The 17,277-nt window shown below is 39.2% G+C and overlaps 1 protein-coding gene across 2 annotated transcripts in view; it reads left to right on the forward strand.

Annotated features, from left to right (window-relative positions):
• The window catches only part of LOC127657289 (steroid hormone receptor ERR2-like), a 92,859-nt gene that overhangs the window by 11,734 nt on the left and 63,848 nt on the right, over positions 1 to 17,277 (forward strand). The gene's annotated exons all lie outside the window — the stretch shown is intronic.

Raw genomic sequence — 17,277 nt, forward strand, 5'->3', positions numbered from 1 at the left:
CACACATTCAATCACTCACTCACTCACTCACACACACACATACATACATATATATACACACACACACATTCAATCACTCACTCACTCACACACACACACATACATACATATATACACACACACACACACACACACACACACACACACACACACACACACACACACACACACACAGTTAAGTTAAGGTATGGTTTGGAAGAGATGACCGCAGAGGAAATAGAAATCCTTCTAGTATTGATACTGATTTGAAAGCAGGGCATTTACAGGGGCTTTAGTAAAACAAATTCTGACTTTAGAGTAACAGTTCTTCCATATTTACGGTAAAAAGTGTCAGTCTTTGAAATGTCTTCAATGTGACAATTAAAAAATGCTTTTACTTATATAAACTGCTTGTTGCACAAAAGTAAAGTCGGTTTAATTGCATTTACATGATATGAAGGCAAAATTACATCAACTCAAATTTGCAACACGTCATTTTAATACAACCAATAAAATCTCGAGCAAACTCACTCGTCGCATGCGATGCTGCACATGCAGTTTAATGCAAGTATGTCTCACAGCACTAGCTCTCTATTTGCATGTGTAACAACATCAATGCCACAAACAGTGAGTAAATGATCAGAGCACTGTTTCCCCATTTTTACTGTAATCAAATCTGCTAATTTACACGTTGGATAGAGGGGAAGAGAAAACGTGTGGCGAAATGTTCACGGGGCGGTGCGCGAGCGTTTATCAGAGAATGGTATTGGTATCGAGCGGTCAGTCGTTTGAAGGTTATGTTCCTGAGCAGTAATTGAAATGCAAAATAACATAAGGATCGATGGTTAGCTCTGTTTATTTATGAAATCAATATTGAAACGGTCTGTCACCATTGCTGCTCTGATTCTAACTGACAGCCAAACAGAGTGCGTCCAGACCTGCAGCGTCCCACGCCATGTTCATTACCTGCACAGTAACAGACAATACCACTAGTGCCAGGAAATGGGTGCGATTTATGGACAGGAAATGATGTCGCCACAGGTGTGTGAGGTCCCCATCAAGGTTTTTTTCTGTTTGTTTTTTATACCTAAGTAAAGCAAAGTTGAAGTAAATGTTTTGGATGTCCTAATTGAATGTACATAGTCTATATGCAAGTCAATGGTATGTTGACTTCCTAAAAACACTGTGACCCTATGACCCTTTTAAAACATTGCTCTGTTAGTGTGAGCATCCCAACAGGTCAACTTCTGCCTCAGTTTCATTTAGTGCCGCAGATGTTGCAGAAATGACACTCTTCACATTTAAAGGGATAGTTCACCCAATAATGAAAATGTTGTCATCGTTTCCTCACCCTCATGATGTTCCAAACCTGCATGGCTTTCTTTTAGGGCTGCACAATTTTGACAAATAGCATAATTGTCGATTATTTACCTTGACATTGTTATGGATTCATTTTGATTAATAAAATTGATGTTAAAATACTTTTTGTGTTGCGTATAAATACCATATTCTTTATGGAATCTAAACATCAAAAACAAGCTGAGAACTGTTTTCCCGATTTACTGTATTGGTGTAGATGGTCGAAATAAACAGTCAAGTTCACACTGGAAGTCATTCTTAATAAATCGCATAATAGACATGTCTGATTGGTTATATGCTCAACCTCTGCAATAAACATGTCATAAAGACGCATTTTGAAAGCACAGCGAGGAGAACTAAATGGAATGCTGTAATTGACACTTTCCACGATTAGTTAATTCTGGCAGCTGTAATTGAATTCTCGATAGTTTATTCGATTAATTGTGCAGCCCTATATTCTTTCTTCCGCGGAACACAAAAAGAATGTTCCTGATTTCCATTCAATGGCAGTTGATAGTGCCTCACTTTAAAGTTAAAAAAGATAGTGTCATAAAAATAGTCCACACGACTCGTGTGTCATATTCCAAGTCTTCTGAAGGCATGCGAGAATCAAAAAGTAATTTAAGTTATTTTACAGTGAAATTTTGACTCTCGCCATTGCTGTCCGGTGCGCTCAGGTAGCACAGTGAGAGAGGTTTGTTCACAATTGCTTCCTTGAAATCTTGCGAAAGAAATAAATGCAAGTCCTCGCATGAAGACAGAGCCATTGTGGACAACTTGAATGCATAAGTGCAACTCTCATGCGTGCACAAATATTCAAATACGTTTAAGAACTCGCACCAGTTCGAGTCTTACTTCAAAAGAGTGTTTTGTATTTCTGCTCAATATTGATTGTAAATTACAAACATAAAAAGTCCTCTGTGTTTTGGAAGGCTATATAAAGTTGATGTCACAGAAGATCAGAGGGCATTACAATGGAAATCTCCACCAATCAAATTTCTTCTGCTGTCATGAATGGGAGCTGCAGTCAGATGACATGGAAAACTTCCGTCCAAATGTCACAGTGCGCTTGAGTGAACGCCGGGACATGGAAAGAGGTTTATATGTATGTCACTCGAGTCATCATGTGTTCAGTTACTGCAGTCCATCATTTTCCACACTGAGTGACTTGTGTTGATGATTGTCCTATTGTTCAAGTGTGGTAAATAAACATGCCACCTGCAGAATTATGGTCATTTTTTCAATGTATTTTTATTGTTTCGAAATGGCTAGTATTTGCCATGCAGTTATCTACCACCCACTGTGGCAGGTGACCTGTCCCAGATCGGCCTTGGTCAAGAAACTCTGTCTCTTTGTCACTAATGTCACGTTTTGTTTTTGAGTTTCTTTCTTTCTGTTGATCACATGTGAAGTCGGCATGTTGTTTCAGAGAGCTCCAGTACACCCTAAAATATAATAAAAATGTTCAATAAACATAATAATATTAAGTAACATTTTTCAAAGCAATTCAATTCATTTGTTTTCATCAAAACCTAATTTATTTGAAAGAATTGGATAAAGCCTTGTGGTACAAATTTAAATTCATTTAATCACATCTACCAGATCATTTTAATTACGTTCTTTTTTTAATCTTTTGTTGTTGTAAGAGTAACAAGATGTGAGCTCATAGTCTCTGCAAGAGAGGACGACATCTTGCCAAGGAGTTTTAAAAGAAGCTTAGCAACCAGACATGCAGGGCCCATAACATATAACACTCAAATGACAACGTACATTGACGGTGGCACTCCACAATCATATTTTTGGAACGAAATGCCCTCACCTGACACAAAAGCCAAAGGGACAACAAACACAACGCCACCAATCAAATCCTAAAACATTAAGCTGACATCACATGTACATCTGTGTATGGCCATCAACAATTATTTAAGTTGTCCCAATGCAAATGGATTAAGAATTGTGTTACATTAGCTCATTTTAAGTAAATAAATAGGTAACACTTAACAAGAAGTTTCCATGCATTAACATTAGTTAATAAATTAAATATCATGAACTAACAATGAACAATATATTTTATAAAGCATTTTTTTTATATTTGTTAATGTTAGTTCATAAAAACACAATTGTTTATGTTAGTTCATAATGTATTACCTAATGTTGACATAAAAACATCTAATTTTAAAAATGTATTAGTATATGCTGAAGTTAACATTAGCCAAGATTAATTAACAGTATTGTTCATTGTTAGTTCATGTTAACTAATGATGTTAACTAATGTCAACAAATGGAACCTTATTGTAAAATGTTACCAATAAATTCAACAGAAGCAAAAATGCATTTTTAGAGCGTACGCTAGAATCGGCCATGTTATATGCCAACTCACTGACAAGCGCCACCTCCCATCAGACATTTATGCATCGGCTCAATTGAGTTTACTTTCCCTTGTGGCGAGACCAAAAGTGTGTAGCGTCAGCAGTGTCTGAGACCCGGGTTCGGATCCTGCGGAAAAACCACGAAGTAATTGAGTTTGCATAATCTTGATCTCGTTGAGTGTTACATTTGTACTCCACTGATGGTTAGGTTTAGGTTTGGGGTTTGGAGGGGTACAGTTTATAAAATATGCATTCCTCTTCACTGTATTACATCCCGTACAGCTGAAATCAGCTCGCTTTACAACTCACTTTTGGCGCCCCTCTGTGGACATTTCACTAATAAAATGGAGCTGACACGTGCCCATACGCTCAACAACACTTACTACTTTGGCCACTGGGGGCAGTGTTTCACATATCAGTAAACTGAGATTTTAACTAAAAAAAAGTCAAAATACTGTTTCTGATTTCTCTGTGAGATCACTCTGTTAAAAATAGAGATAACCGCTGTAAGGATTTAATTCATTTGGCATTTGATTAATTTCACATATTTTTTAAATTCATCAATAAAAATGACTGGTAAAATACTGTGGGCAAAAAAGTACATTTTACACCTTGTTTATACTGTGGAATAGTTACTAGTTAAAGTTCATATTTGTAATAGTTTTAGAGCAGTGTTTTTTCTGATAATTAAAGTAATCTGTAATATTGACTGTAAGAGTACAGTTTCTTTTGTTGGCTTGACGTTGTTTCTCTGAACTTATTTTATGAGCCGTCCAGCAGATTATAATATTTTCTTGTGTGTATCAGCAGGTGTGTGTGTGTGTCTGTGTGTATATGTGTCAGTGTGAGTGTGTTTGTGTGTGTGTGTGTGTGCCTGTGTAAGTGTGTGTGTGTGTGTACCTGTGTAAGTGTGTGTGTGTGCCTGTGTAAGTGTGTGTGTGTAAGTGTGTGTCAGTGTGTGTGTTAGTGTGAGAGTGTGTGTGTGTGTGTGTGTGTGAGTGTGTGTCAGTGTGAGTGTGTGTGTGCATGTGTAAGTGTGTGAGTGTGTGTCAGTGTGAGTGTGTGTGTGCATGTGTAAGTGTGTGAGTGTATGTGTGTGTGCGCGCCTGTGTAAGTGTGTGTGTGTGTGAGTGAGTGTGTGTGTGTGTTGTTGTGTGTCATTTTTTTCCTCATACATAAATGTGTGTATGTGTGTTTGTGTGACATGCAAATAATTGCATCAAGGCATGCATAGAAAATTACCTTTTCTGCTAAAGACATCATATACTCGTTTAGCTCTAAGTCTTACTCTAGGAGCATGTTTGAACTGGCAGCTAATTATTTAGCAGAAAAATGAGGAATATGCATTATTTCTAGTGTAAAGCGGAAAAAAAAGGGAGCGATTTTAATAAACCTTCCCAAGTGTGTTCCACACGAGGAATGAACTACTTTTTCATATGATGAACTGTTCAATTCAAGAGGGAGTTTGAGCGCTGGGCTCTCACACTTTTAAATGTTAACTCTTTCACTACTAGTCACTCTTCTGATTAACACTACATTATATACTACAGTGTATACATGTTTTGGAAGCTATGAAACACACACTATTCAAACAAGACCACGTGCAGTTTTTTGTGCTTTGTTACTAGAAAAAAGTAGCTTGTTACTGGAAAAGCTAACACTGAGCTACTGTCACACTAGTCACTTGATATATCTACTAAAATATCTAATTTGTGGCCATTTCGGTGGCTTCCCATTTGCATTCATGTTTATTTGAACAAGTTAACGTTGTGAACACTATGGCTAAAAGGCTAATGGCTAACAGTTTTGTGTAAAATAGTTCAAGTGTAGCTGATCACTAGTTAGAGACCGTCTCCCCCACACACATCCTGCGGATCAATAGATGCGATCTGTTTCTGGGTCTGCAGCAGGACGTAGCGTGCTAAGGGCTTGTGTTGTTGCCGTGAGTGATGTCATTGTTTTATAACGGTGGTGATGCGCAGCAGACTGACTAAATTTAATCCTCAGCCGGCAGGAGTTTAATTGCCGGGCTGCTGTTCACCCCCTCCCTGAAGTAACCGGGCACCGCCACCACCGTCAGCACGCAGGGCCCGTATGAATATTGATCTGCCTCTCTCTCACCTTCATTTTTTCATTTCCTTGACTCCCTGTCTCACATCGTACCCGAGAAGCAAAATTACACAAGATATTAAAACAGAATATGTGTCTTGATTATAAGTGCATATGCTTGCGTTGTGTGTTTTGTGGCTTTTAGTTCATGTCTGATAGCTTTGAGGTCATCTATTTGCTTGTGTATTCTTTTGTAAAAATCCCACACGTTTTCTCCAGGTGAAGAGATTTTTGACAATAACTTTTAAATCTTAAAAGACAGACTTACCATGAGCACCGAGGTTTTTAATGGATGCTTCTGTTGAAGCCATCAGTCAACCTTATTTCAACAAAGAGAAAAGAGCTCTGCAGCTCCACCCACTCCCATAATGCAATGGAGTCACTCTCTAACTAATTATGGCACTCTTCCACTGCACGTTGCGGTTTAACTCGCCTCAACTCTACTCGCTTTTCATTTCTGAGCTTACATTTCCACTGCAGTTTAGTGCCGCATCAACGTGTGTGGGATTATAGGCTGATCTTCATAGTTGCGCCGCCTCTACTGCCGTGACATCATCTTAAACACGACACAAACTGACCAAAACAATAACACGACCGCTAGCTGTTAGCTGCTAGCTCATTGTGCTGCATAAAGCTGTTGTTACATGGTGATTTTACATAAGTGTAACAGTTAAATTGGCCTGGTTGTTTTAGAAGCAAACTTCCAGTAGCTGGTCAACTAAATAAAGTTAAGCTTTCAAGCAGAATATAGAGTTAATGTACCATTCCCCATCGTGGATCAACCCAAGTCCAGGGCACTCTCCCTCCCATTGCTCGCCGGTTTAGATTGCATCAATTTGGTCGAACCACTTCCATTGATGGTTCTGTAATCACATTTAAGTTTCGTTTAACTTTTCCCTTCACTGTTGGTAGGTCCGGTGGTAGCCGTGTGCGGCCAACAGCTGACACACTTCCTGAGAGACTTTTTCAGTTTTGCTCATTGCTAACGAGTGGACCGTCTGCACCTCGTTTATTGACCACGGCGTGGTTTTGCACACAGCCATTTCTTTTTTCACAATTCGAAAATGTCCCGTGAACAATGATACTGTTATCACTGTTGCTAACTTTAAAACTAGCGGGTTGATGTCACGTGTCAGAAATCCAGTGACGCTGATAGTGACAATTCTCCCTGACCAATCAGTGATCTGCAGGATTTTGACATCACATATAGTATGGGCTCAGCTCGCTTGGAACCTCGACCGAGGTGGTACTAAAAGTATCAGGTACCAGGTACTATCCACAGTGGAAAACCCCCCAAAAAGCGAGCAGAGTCAGGTTGAGTCGAGTTGAGTGGTACCATGTAGTGGAAAAGCCCCATAATATATTTAAATAAATATGAATGTTTTGCTATAAACTTAAAATATATTGTTTATATACTTATAATCAACCACTTCAAATTAATAGTTTAATATTTTTCCACAGTTTTCAATTCGATTACCTCACTCACATTGCTTCATGGGATTGTAGACCATTCCCTAGGTGTTAAAGGGACAGTTCGCCCAAAAATGGAAATTCTCTCATCATTTACTCCCCCTCATGCCATCTCAGATGTGTGTGACTTTCTTTCTTCTGCTGAACACAAATGAAGATTTTTGAAGAATATTTCAGATCTGTAGGTCCATACAATGCAAGTGAATGGTGACTAGAACTTTGAAGCTCCAAAAAGCACATAAAGACATCATAAAGCCTGACATAAAGACAGGGGCCCAAATGTTCCACTCTGCCCAAATCCCCCACTCTGACAACCGACAGGGGCCCTGACGACCGAAACGATAAGCTCAGGGGCCAAGGACCACATTAACTCAGTCACCTTTCATTGCAACTGTTTTTGGTATACAGTGAAAGTGAATGGTGACTGAGGCTGTCATTCTGCCTAACATCTCCTTTTGTTATCCACAGAAGAAAATCACATGGGTTTTGGACAACATGAGGATGAATGAATAATTCATTTTTAGATGACTTATTTCTTTAAAACCATATACATTTACCTGGTGTTTTAAATATATTATATAATTATAACTTTTTTATACTTAAAATATGTGAAGAAAAAAAACTGCCAGTGATGAAGATATGGTTGGATCCGGGATTTAAAATTACGTCAGTAATAATGTACTTCCAATTTTAAATGTATGCGGAGGAGTTATGAGCTCATATCTGGTACCATTTGAAAGCTTAGAATGTCTACTTTCTTGAGATATGCATCACTTTGGCATTTGTTTTACACTAAGTAACTTATTTACAATAAATTACATAGTTCCACCCATCAAAAGTCGTGTCATAATTATGTGCGTTTTTGAATACGCATATTTCTCATATCAGCTCAAATATGACGCACATGTACAAACCATGTATCAAACGAAAGCTCTCATTGCCAGTAAGAAGTTCCAATAAGTCTTTTTATTGAGGTATAATCACATATCTAATACACTTCGAATGAATCATGAAGTATACAATCATACAAGTGAAATTATTGAATATTTGCCGTGCTACTCGCACTAGACAGCACAGTTAGCCACAAATGCTACATAATCCTTTACCTTAGGTTATTCTCTGCAAAATGAGCCGTTTTTCAGTGTTTTCTGTGGTTGTGTGCCCAAGTAATCCCTCGATATGTCACGCGAGTGCAGAAACACCACAAAGTAATGTTATATGATATTCAACAATCCAGGAAAATATGTAAACATCCGATCCGGATAAAGCATATATTGCCGTAAAGCTTAGACCCTCCGCTTTCCGGCAATGTCTCTCAAGATCAAATAGACCAATCAGGGGCTGTGATATTGCATCCAGACTGTGAAGTGATCACTAGGTAGGTTACGTCATAAAACACACAGACGCGTCTCACCAGACACCAGAGCGCATATTTACCACTTTCAACAGTGTTTTATGTAATGACAAAGGGTTTTCTGTAAAATTACACTGGGATTTTGCATTTATAGCACTGTATATGGGTATGGGGAGACTTTAGATTTGGGTAGGTGGAAAGTACACCAAAAAAGGTAATATTCCTCCCTTCAAATAAATTGAAATAGATATTAAATAAAACATGATACAGACAAAATTCCTTTTCAGGTATTTGCTGACATCTAGTGGAAACAGCCAAAACTGTCTGCTTGCTGCTAGGGTTTACAGGGCTTGAGTCACTTTCAAAAATGAATTTCTATAAAAAAAATCAAAAAGCGCCTCTTTTTTTAGGAGGGTTATTACTGTTCAGACAACATATATTTAATTTTTTTTTATTTTTAGCAGTGTTTTATGCAACTTCAAAGGGTTTCCTGTAAAATGACACCAAAACTGTGTATTTAGGCCAAAGTATGTGGGAATGGGAAGCTTTTTAATTTGGGTAGGCCAAATCCAGGCGGACATCCCCAAAAATGGCAAGGATCTTAAGAGGTTAAGATTCTCTGAAAACAAGATTGTGCCCCCCTAGGGAGTTGGTGGCCTATGCAGACTGCGTAGTATGTGTATAGGGAGCGGCGGTACTGGTTATAAGGATGTCTTTACTAGAAAACTAGAAAAACAATTCTTGCTAAGAATATAATATTTTGCAGTGCTCTCACTTCCTCTCATCTCTCTGTCCATCCTTCATTGGCCGTGTTCCACCTCCTCAGATCAGTCGATTGCAAATCAAATTCATAATTTGCTTTTTAACCAAGTGCTCTCCCTCACCTCTTCCCCTTCTCTTTCTCTGTTTATCTCAACACTAATGAATGAACGTCTCTTCACTGCGGCCCACAGATTAAAATGGCTCCCAGGGGCCTGAGCAAGAGCTACTTACCCCTGTTACCACGCTTCACACACACACGTATGAAAACAGCCCGCAGGGTCAGCACCTCTCCTCTTATTCCCTTGGTAGCTGTTAACATGAGACATTTTTTGGGCAGACATTTACAAGTGGCCCCTGAGGCCCTTCCCCATTTCATTTGCAGCGTTGGAATAGGGCTTTATCCTACATAAGACAAGATCACTTTCTGTCAAATACCTTTCCCTCCAAAACGAAAATACGGTCATCATTTACTAACGTCATGTCACTCAAACCCGTTTGACTTTCTATCTTCCATGGAGCACATAAGGTGCTGGATGCTCCTCTCCATATAATGAAAGAAAGTGGGGACTGGGGCCGAACACATGCAGCATATTTGAGTTAAGAGTCATGCAAACTACATTAATGGATTCATTCTGTCATTGGTTTGACAGCCACAGTCCTCATTGGCTTTCGTTATAAGGAAAAGTGTAAAAAATGTATGCGGTTTGGAATGACATGAGGGTGTGTAAATGATGACAGAGTTTCACTTTTTAGATGAGCTTTTCCTTTAAATTAGTCTGTTAGAATAAAGCAGTGTTGTTAAATGAGCCCAGCATGGAAACCTGACAGTGTGACCGTCCCGCAGTAACAGGGGGAGAAGGCCATGTGGCAGCCGCCCGTGAGGACTAACGGCTACCCGTGAGCTCAGAGGAGCGCGCGAGCATGTCATGAGTTAATTGAGTTCCTCCTCCGCTTGCTGTTCCTTTATCAGCCCATCAGCTGGGGTCCTCTGACCGATCTCCCCTCCGCCCCACTGGGGCATCAGATACTGCCCCGTCTGCACAGCGGAGCTCACACATGCTCAGTCTGTCAGTGAGAGAGAGAGAGAGAGACAATAATGAACCCAACGACTCTATGATGACTTATTCATTCTGTTGTGCTTTTAACTTTCTTGTCAATTCTGTAAAGAAAAATATTTAGAGGCTGTCCTGTAATGAGTCATTTTATATCATGCTTACAGTATGTATCACAATATAGTTATCTGCAGGATATTTAACCCCACTTTTTTATTTTTTTTTGTACCAAATAACCACGTGGTGATAGCTATATTTGGGTAATTCAATACATTATATGCTTTGCTTCACATAATCTAAGATTTTAGTTAAAAATAATAATAATATAGATAGTCCTCTCCCTAAAATCAGACCATGTTCGGAGCAGTTTTAGTTTGTAGATGGACGGTACATATGTAGTCCTACCAAGCACCCCCTATAACTGTCCTATACGCATAGTAGAGGCCGACTGATAGTCCATTGTGGCATGGGGGGGGCGTGGTCATGTGTCTGTCTTTCTCTCCAGAAATGGGGGGTGGGGAGTAGGCCGGATGTTGCCCCGGCCGGAGTCGGCATTGGGGGTATGTGGAATGGGGGGCGTGGTCATGTGTCTGTCTGCAGGAGAGGGAGAGTGGTAAGGCTCGTCATCTGGGTTGTGATTACTCTAACACCTGTCTCTCATTATAGTGATGGTGGAGGGAGACCTGATAAGGCACGCCAGAGCGTCAGTGTGGGGGAGAACCAGCTGAGAGAGAGAGACTGAGTGTGCAGCAGTGGCGTGTTCTCCGAGTGAATTATTGCCTGAGTGGAAAATTAACAAGAGAGTGACTGTGCTGTACACCAAGAGTGGAAATAAGAAAATAAAACACTTACACTGACAGTTCGTTGCCTCCTGACTCCTCCATTACAAGACATTGATCCTGGCAGTGGCCGGCTTCCCTGCAGCTCCGACAGACCGGCCCAGGCTTTCCTACACACACTCACGGGGGGCGGTCTCGCTAACCTGGGGAGAAGAGCAGAGAGAGACAGGGGCAGTAGGAAGGATGGACAAGGGTAGGGGATTGGGCAGGGTTCCTCTCCACTTCTGGGGAGCCGGAACGGGGTAGGACGGGAGGGGGGAAACATGAGACACAGGGAGTGGAGAGAGAAGAGTGTTAGTAATGGTGTTAGAAATCACAATCCAGGTGACGGGCCTTACCACTCTCCCTCTCCCGCAGACAGACATATGGATTTTGCCGATACCGAAGAAGGTGAAAAAGGCCAATAACCGATAAATCAACCCGAATTCATTTATAGAATGTTAAAAAAACTTTATTAGTATTTCCTTACTATAACGGTTGTCAGCAAGAGTTCAAAATAAATAAAATCCCAGATGCAGTTTATAAATATATAATATATAATGAAATATATAATATATAAAGCAAATATTTGGAGCATAACAAGCCCGGAATACAAACTTTTATTTTGAAATGGTGGAGATTAGGCTCTGCTACAATGCTCTATATTTAAGTATTTACCAATTCTAGCTTTTTACATCCTATATCTATGTATATATTCACCAGATTAAAGTATTTGTATGAATCTATGTTTGAGACCAGTGGAGGGCCGTGAATTTAAAATCTAGGCCTTCTGTGTGATTCTGACACTCGTTAGTTCGGCACTGATTAATCGGTAAAACTGATATATCGATCTACCTCTGATACACTGATGTCATTTTTTTAAGTTTGGGTGGTTTAATGTGAGGAATATTCCACATATGTTTCACCACATGAAGTTCTGGGGGGAGAAAAAATAACATGATAGTTAATTAAAATGGTCAACTTCTGACTCAACCAATGGCATTAGCATATTGCTAAGCTAACAGCTTGAGCATGAAAATGCATAACACACTCAAATTGGTTACAATCCTTTTTTTTTTTTTTTTTTTTTACATACAACTTTTTTTCATATGACATTCAGAAGCTTAGATGACGGTATAATGTTGCTGCCTTTTTGTTGGGAGCATGGGAGCCCATGATTTCGTTTAGTATTATAACCAACTTATAGTTAAAGTTACTAAAGACCCTACTGCATTGAAGCACTTTGGTTAGAAGCATCTCTGCTCAGGCCTAAGACTCACTTTAGAAAGTATCATAGACTGTAAAGGAACCGCAGCACGAGATCTTCATGCTAACTTGTGTCCAGCTCTGTGGCGGAGGTGCAATTATATTAAAGCGGCTGAAATTCTGTTAGTATGGCCGAATGGAATCAGATTAGAGCCGAACTAAACATGATTCTTTGTGGGCTCCACTCAGCATGAATTTAAATGGGGACACTGTGAACAAAAGCAGACGGTAGGGGGGACCAGCCAGATGAAGAGAAAGATTCCTTGACTCCACCTGACACAGCGACTGGCACAGGAATGACAGAAAGACAAGGCTATACATCAGAGCACACAATCTCAGCAGACTAGATGTAGGACTAGATGTCATATTTAGTCTTTGAATAATATCAACCAAACAGTATGGAAGAGTGCTGTATATGATCGCGCAGCAGCGTAACGTGTCATTGTGACTGCTGCAGGGATTCTGCTGAGTGCAGGTTTTATATATGAACACAGAGCAGCTCAGACATTTATGCAATTATGCTAAGTGTCACCTTCACTGTGACCTTTGACCTAGGGTTAAGATCCCATTGAAGTTCAGAAATAAAGCCTAAATGGAATTGCCCCATATGCTGATGTCTCTAATGTATAGCTTTTAATAAATAAAATGAATGTGCAGAAAGGTGCATAAGCATTTATCTTTTTTCAGAAGCTCTAATCAAATTGAAACAGATTTCACTTTGAGAATGATTGAATTTAGCACAATTTATATAATGTAAGGGAGGCCTAGAGGGTTTCATCTTTACTGTTGGCGTGTCATTTTTATCATATATTTAATGTTGTTGTGATTTAAGACAACAACCAGACACCATAATTCACTTCACAAATTTATATAAATATATATATAAAGTGCAGACCAATTGTGGTTTTGTTCCTCATATTTTGACCTGCAAGAAAAAAAATATCAAAATATACTTATTTTGACCAACACAAAATAGGTATTGTTTTAAATCTTAGAAGCTCTGTTTCCCAATGCATGTGAGACATTATGACCAAAACTGAACAAGTGCTTTAAAATTAACAGATAAATCAGAAGTGTTCAGTTTTGATCATTTATATATATAAAAAAAGTGCACTGTACATATTATTGTAATCAGTAAAAGCATCAAACTGATCAAATATTCATGTGTCATATGTCGTTGGAAAGCTCTCAAAGAGTAAAATGCAACCAGCCTATTTGTTTTACTCACAGACAAAAATATAGTGATTAATAGCTAAATATATGTCTCTGACAATTATGCTGGTGTTGAAAAATATACGGAACATTACATTTCTTATACCATAACTTAGAGGAGGTCTTTCAATCGAGTCCACACACAAGATAATCAGATGTACAGATCATTAGATAATCCACATGAAGCACAATGTTACATATATCCACCAGGAGATGGCGCCAAATACATGACACAGACTCAATGATGACTCAAATGACACAGAATGAAACTCATTCTGTGAAATCTCATGACAAAAATCATGTCTGCATGCTTTACAAACCTTTAGTCATTGTTGTGTTTGCATGTGTAATTGGTTCTTATGTACAATTATTATGTTTTATTTGTTTGGAGATGCTTTTGGACTCTATGATAAATTATTTTGTAATGTTATAACTTTTGATTGCATTGTCGTATGAACACAAATCTTTTCTCAGACACAGCTGACATGATTGGGAACAAAACAAAAGCAGTTTCTCAGAGCCACCTTATTTACACCCAGAGATAAATAATGTCAAATCTGAAAAATATGATATTTTGGCAAAACAATAAATAAATGTCAGCAGTTTCTTAGGCTGAGAGTTTCAGAATGTATCATAATCTATCATTAAAGTTGTTAAAAAGTATTTTTACAATGATACCAATCACTCGACCCTCCTTGATTTTTTTGTTTTGTTTTTGTCGAGTTATAAGCCTTTCATTTTGGGTATGCCACTGAAACAAGAAATCTTTAAAAACACCTTCAGAGCTGAAAGATTAATGGAGGACTGGGGGAAAACAAACTTATACATCCTAGATAAACTTCTGATGGTACATTTTCCACTGAGATACTCGTTGAAGACACTATGAGTCAGATTATTATTCTTACAATAAATCTTACATTCTCTTTTGATTTAAACATTGCTTTACAGTATATTAAGGTCCCTTATAATGTTACTGGCCAACAGGAAAATACATTTTATTTATTCGCCAAAGCCATTTACTCACATTTGTCACTTGGCGGGTGTTCATTTTGGACACAGAAACCATCCCTTAAACATTTTGGAATCTTTAATAATATCTCGCTGATCCTGCTGTAGTGTTCAATAAAGAAAGGCCTTTTTTACCACAAGGTCAGTGTTTTAAAGAAGGAGCTATTGTTTTATTATTTATTTTAGCCGTTAACCTTTATATGAATTTGCAGAGGTGATGGCACCTGCCACAGCGTTGAATATACATGAAACGAGAGGGAGCGAAACACTGCAATGAGATTTAAGTTGACACGTTGACCCCATCACCATGGGCACGGGAAGCCAGGGTGAGAAAATAAGGTTGACCTTCAACCCCTGGTCTTGAACCCCGTGTCACCCGCACTTGCAATTAAATTGTTCAGAAAAAGAGGCCGTCTGAAAGAAGTCTGCAAGCACTCTCTGTCCCCCTGTCTCTCTGTCCACCCAACTATCTGTCCCCCATCTCTATCTGTCCATTTGCCCCCCCCCGTTTATCTGTCCACCTGTCTCTCATGCACTGCTGAATGGCACAGGATAAGAAACACAGCAAGCTTTTTGTTGAGTCCATCTAAAATGTCTCACCAGTGTATTTCAATTAAAGGTTGTGAGAATATTCTCAGTGAAATAATCTAGTTTGGGAAGTTGACATGTCCTGTAGTGCGACATGCTATACTCCAGATTTTATGAGCTCATATTAATTAAGGGACTACATGGAATATTACAAATTCTTTTTTCACATCGGAGGACCATTTCAAATGAATTAAGGATCTTGATCACTCAACGTTGCATTGTTTGCAGTGTAGACAGCCTCGCTGATGAGTGTTCTGTTTTAAAGAGAACTGTGTTCCGCTGCTTGCAGTGTTGATAGGGTGTTTAACACAGTCTTTTTCATTTATTTATAATCTACAAATAAAGTGCTGTCTAAACGTCTGTCTGCTCTTTGACTTGTTTTCTCTTCTCTCTGAAAAAGGATGTGGCTTTGCTTTGCTGACATGCAAACTGGTTAGTTGGCAGTGTGATAGTTACGCTGACATCTGCCATCACGGTTTAATCCTGACAACATGGTTTGTTTTGGATCAAGAAAAGCTCAGGTTTATTAATGTTGGCAAATGAATCCGACCTCTTATCCAAACTCCATACCTAAAACCATGTGCGTAACCTCACCATGACCCTAGCAGCATTTTTTTTTTATAGCATAGGGTGAAATCCCAAAATGTTTTTGTGGGTGAACTTCATTCAGTCCCATCAGGATCTTGTGAAACTGTCATTTTTGCATTCAAGTTGCATCCGCTTCTGAGACCGTCAATCGGCGCATCTTATCACGTGACTCGTTGTGCATGACACCGCAGAGACTCACAGCATGTGGAGACTCATGCTACTCTCCACGATCCACACACAACTCACCACACGCCCCATTGAGAGCGAGAACCACTAATCATGACCACGAGGAGGTTACCCCATGTGACTCTACCCTCCCTAGCAACCGGGCCAATTTGGTTGCTTAGGAGACCTGGCTGGAGTCACTCAGCACGCTCTGGATTCAAACTCATGACCCCAGGGGTGATAGTCAATGTCAATACTTGCTGAAATACCAAGACCCCCTCAGAATGAACGTCATTGTTAAGAAATGTATTTCAAACATGAAGCATTATTTTATCATTATATTAGATAATTTTATAATTGATTTATTGGGTCATACATTCCATGCCTTGAAAAAAGTATATAGACCAAAATAACACAGGAAACACATAGTCAGTCGTAGTATGTTGAAAATAGTGATGTGTAGGCCTCCTGAGTATTCCTCATTTTTGAAGCATGTATCCGTGTATGCTTTTCTACCCTAATATTACCTACAACTTAATATTACCTCTGGGGGGCGTGCACGCACCCTTGCATTCAGTCTATGTACGCACAGATGGTGTGTCAAGTTAAAAACAGTTCTTAATCGAAAAAAGTTTCCCGAAACCTCTGCTTTCTGCCCTTCCATCTGGCTGTTTTGAACTCAAGAACACGTCCTGTATTTAGACCACCAGCAGTGGGTTGTGTTTGGTTATTGTTGAAGACTCATTAGAGTATGGTCAGTTTAATCTCAGCTTGGGATATCTGCAGCCTGATCTCATGAACATTACGTGACTGTGGCAACATTGTTGCTAAACGAATTTGAACTAAATTACTAGCTTTGTAGTGGATGACATTGAAGAGACTGTGAGTCTGTCCCTCACAGCCTTGTTTTCATTCACATCAAAAATAAAATATGGCGCTACTGTGAATAAGGACTAGTCAGAGGCAGGTGGTATTAGGGGAATGGACACTTTCATTCTAGAGAGCATTTAATTGTACAAAAAGTCCATTTTCCAATAAGTGAAATCTGCGTATGGCATCTTTTAGCAGTATACTACCATATAGTTTGACCTCAAAATGGTTGCATCTTCACTGAGCTAAAAAGTGCATGCACACTTCCTCTCCACTGTCATACAATGTTAGAACCACCCGACACCTTC

The sequence above is a fragment of the Xyrauchen texanus genome, chromosome 16, assembly GCF_025860055.1.
Source record: "Xyrauchen texanus isolate HMW12.3.18 chromosome 16, RBS_HiC_50CHRs, whole genome shotgun sequence".
Lineage (NCBI taxonomy): Eukaryota > Metazoa > Chordata > Actinopteri > Cypriniformes > Catostomidae > Xyrauchen > Xyrauchen texanus.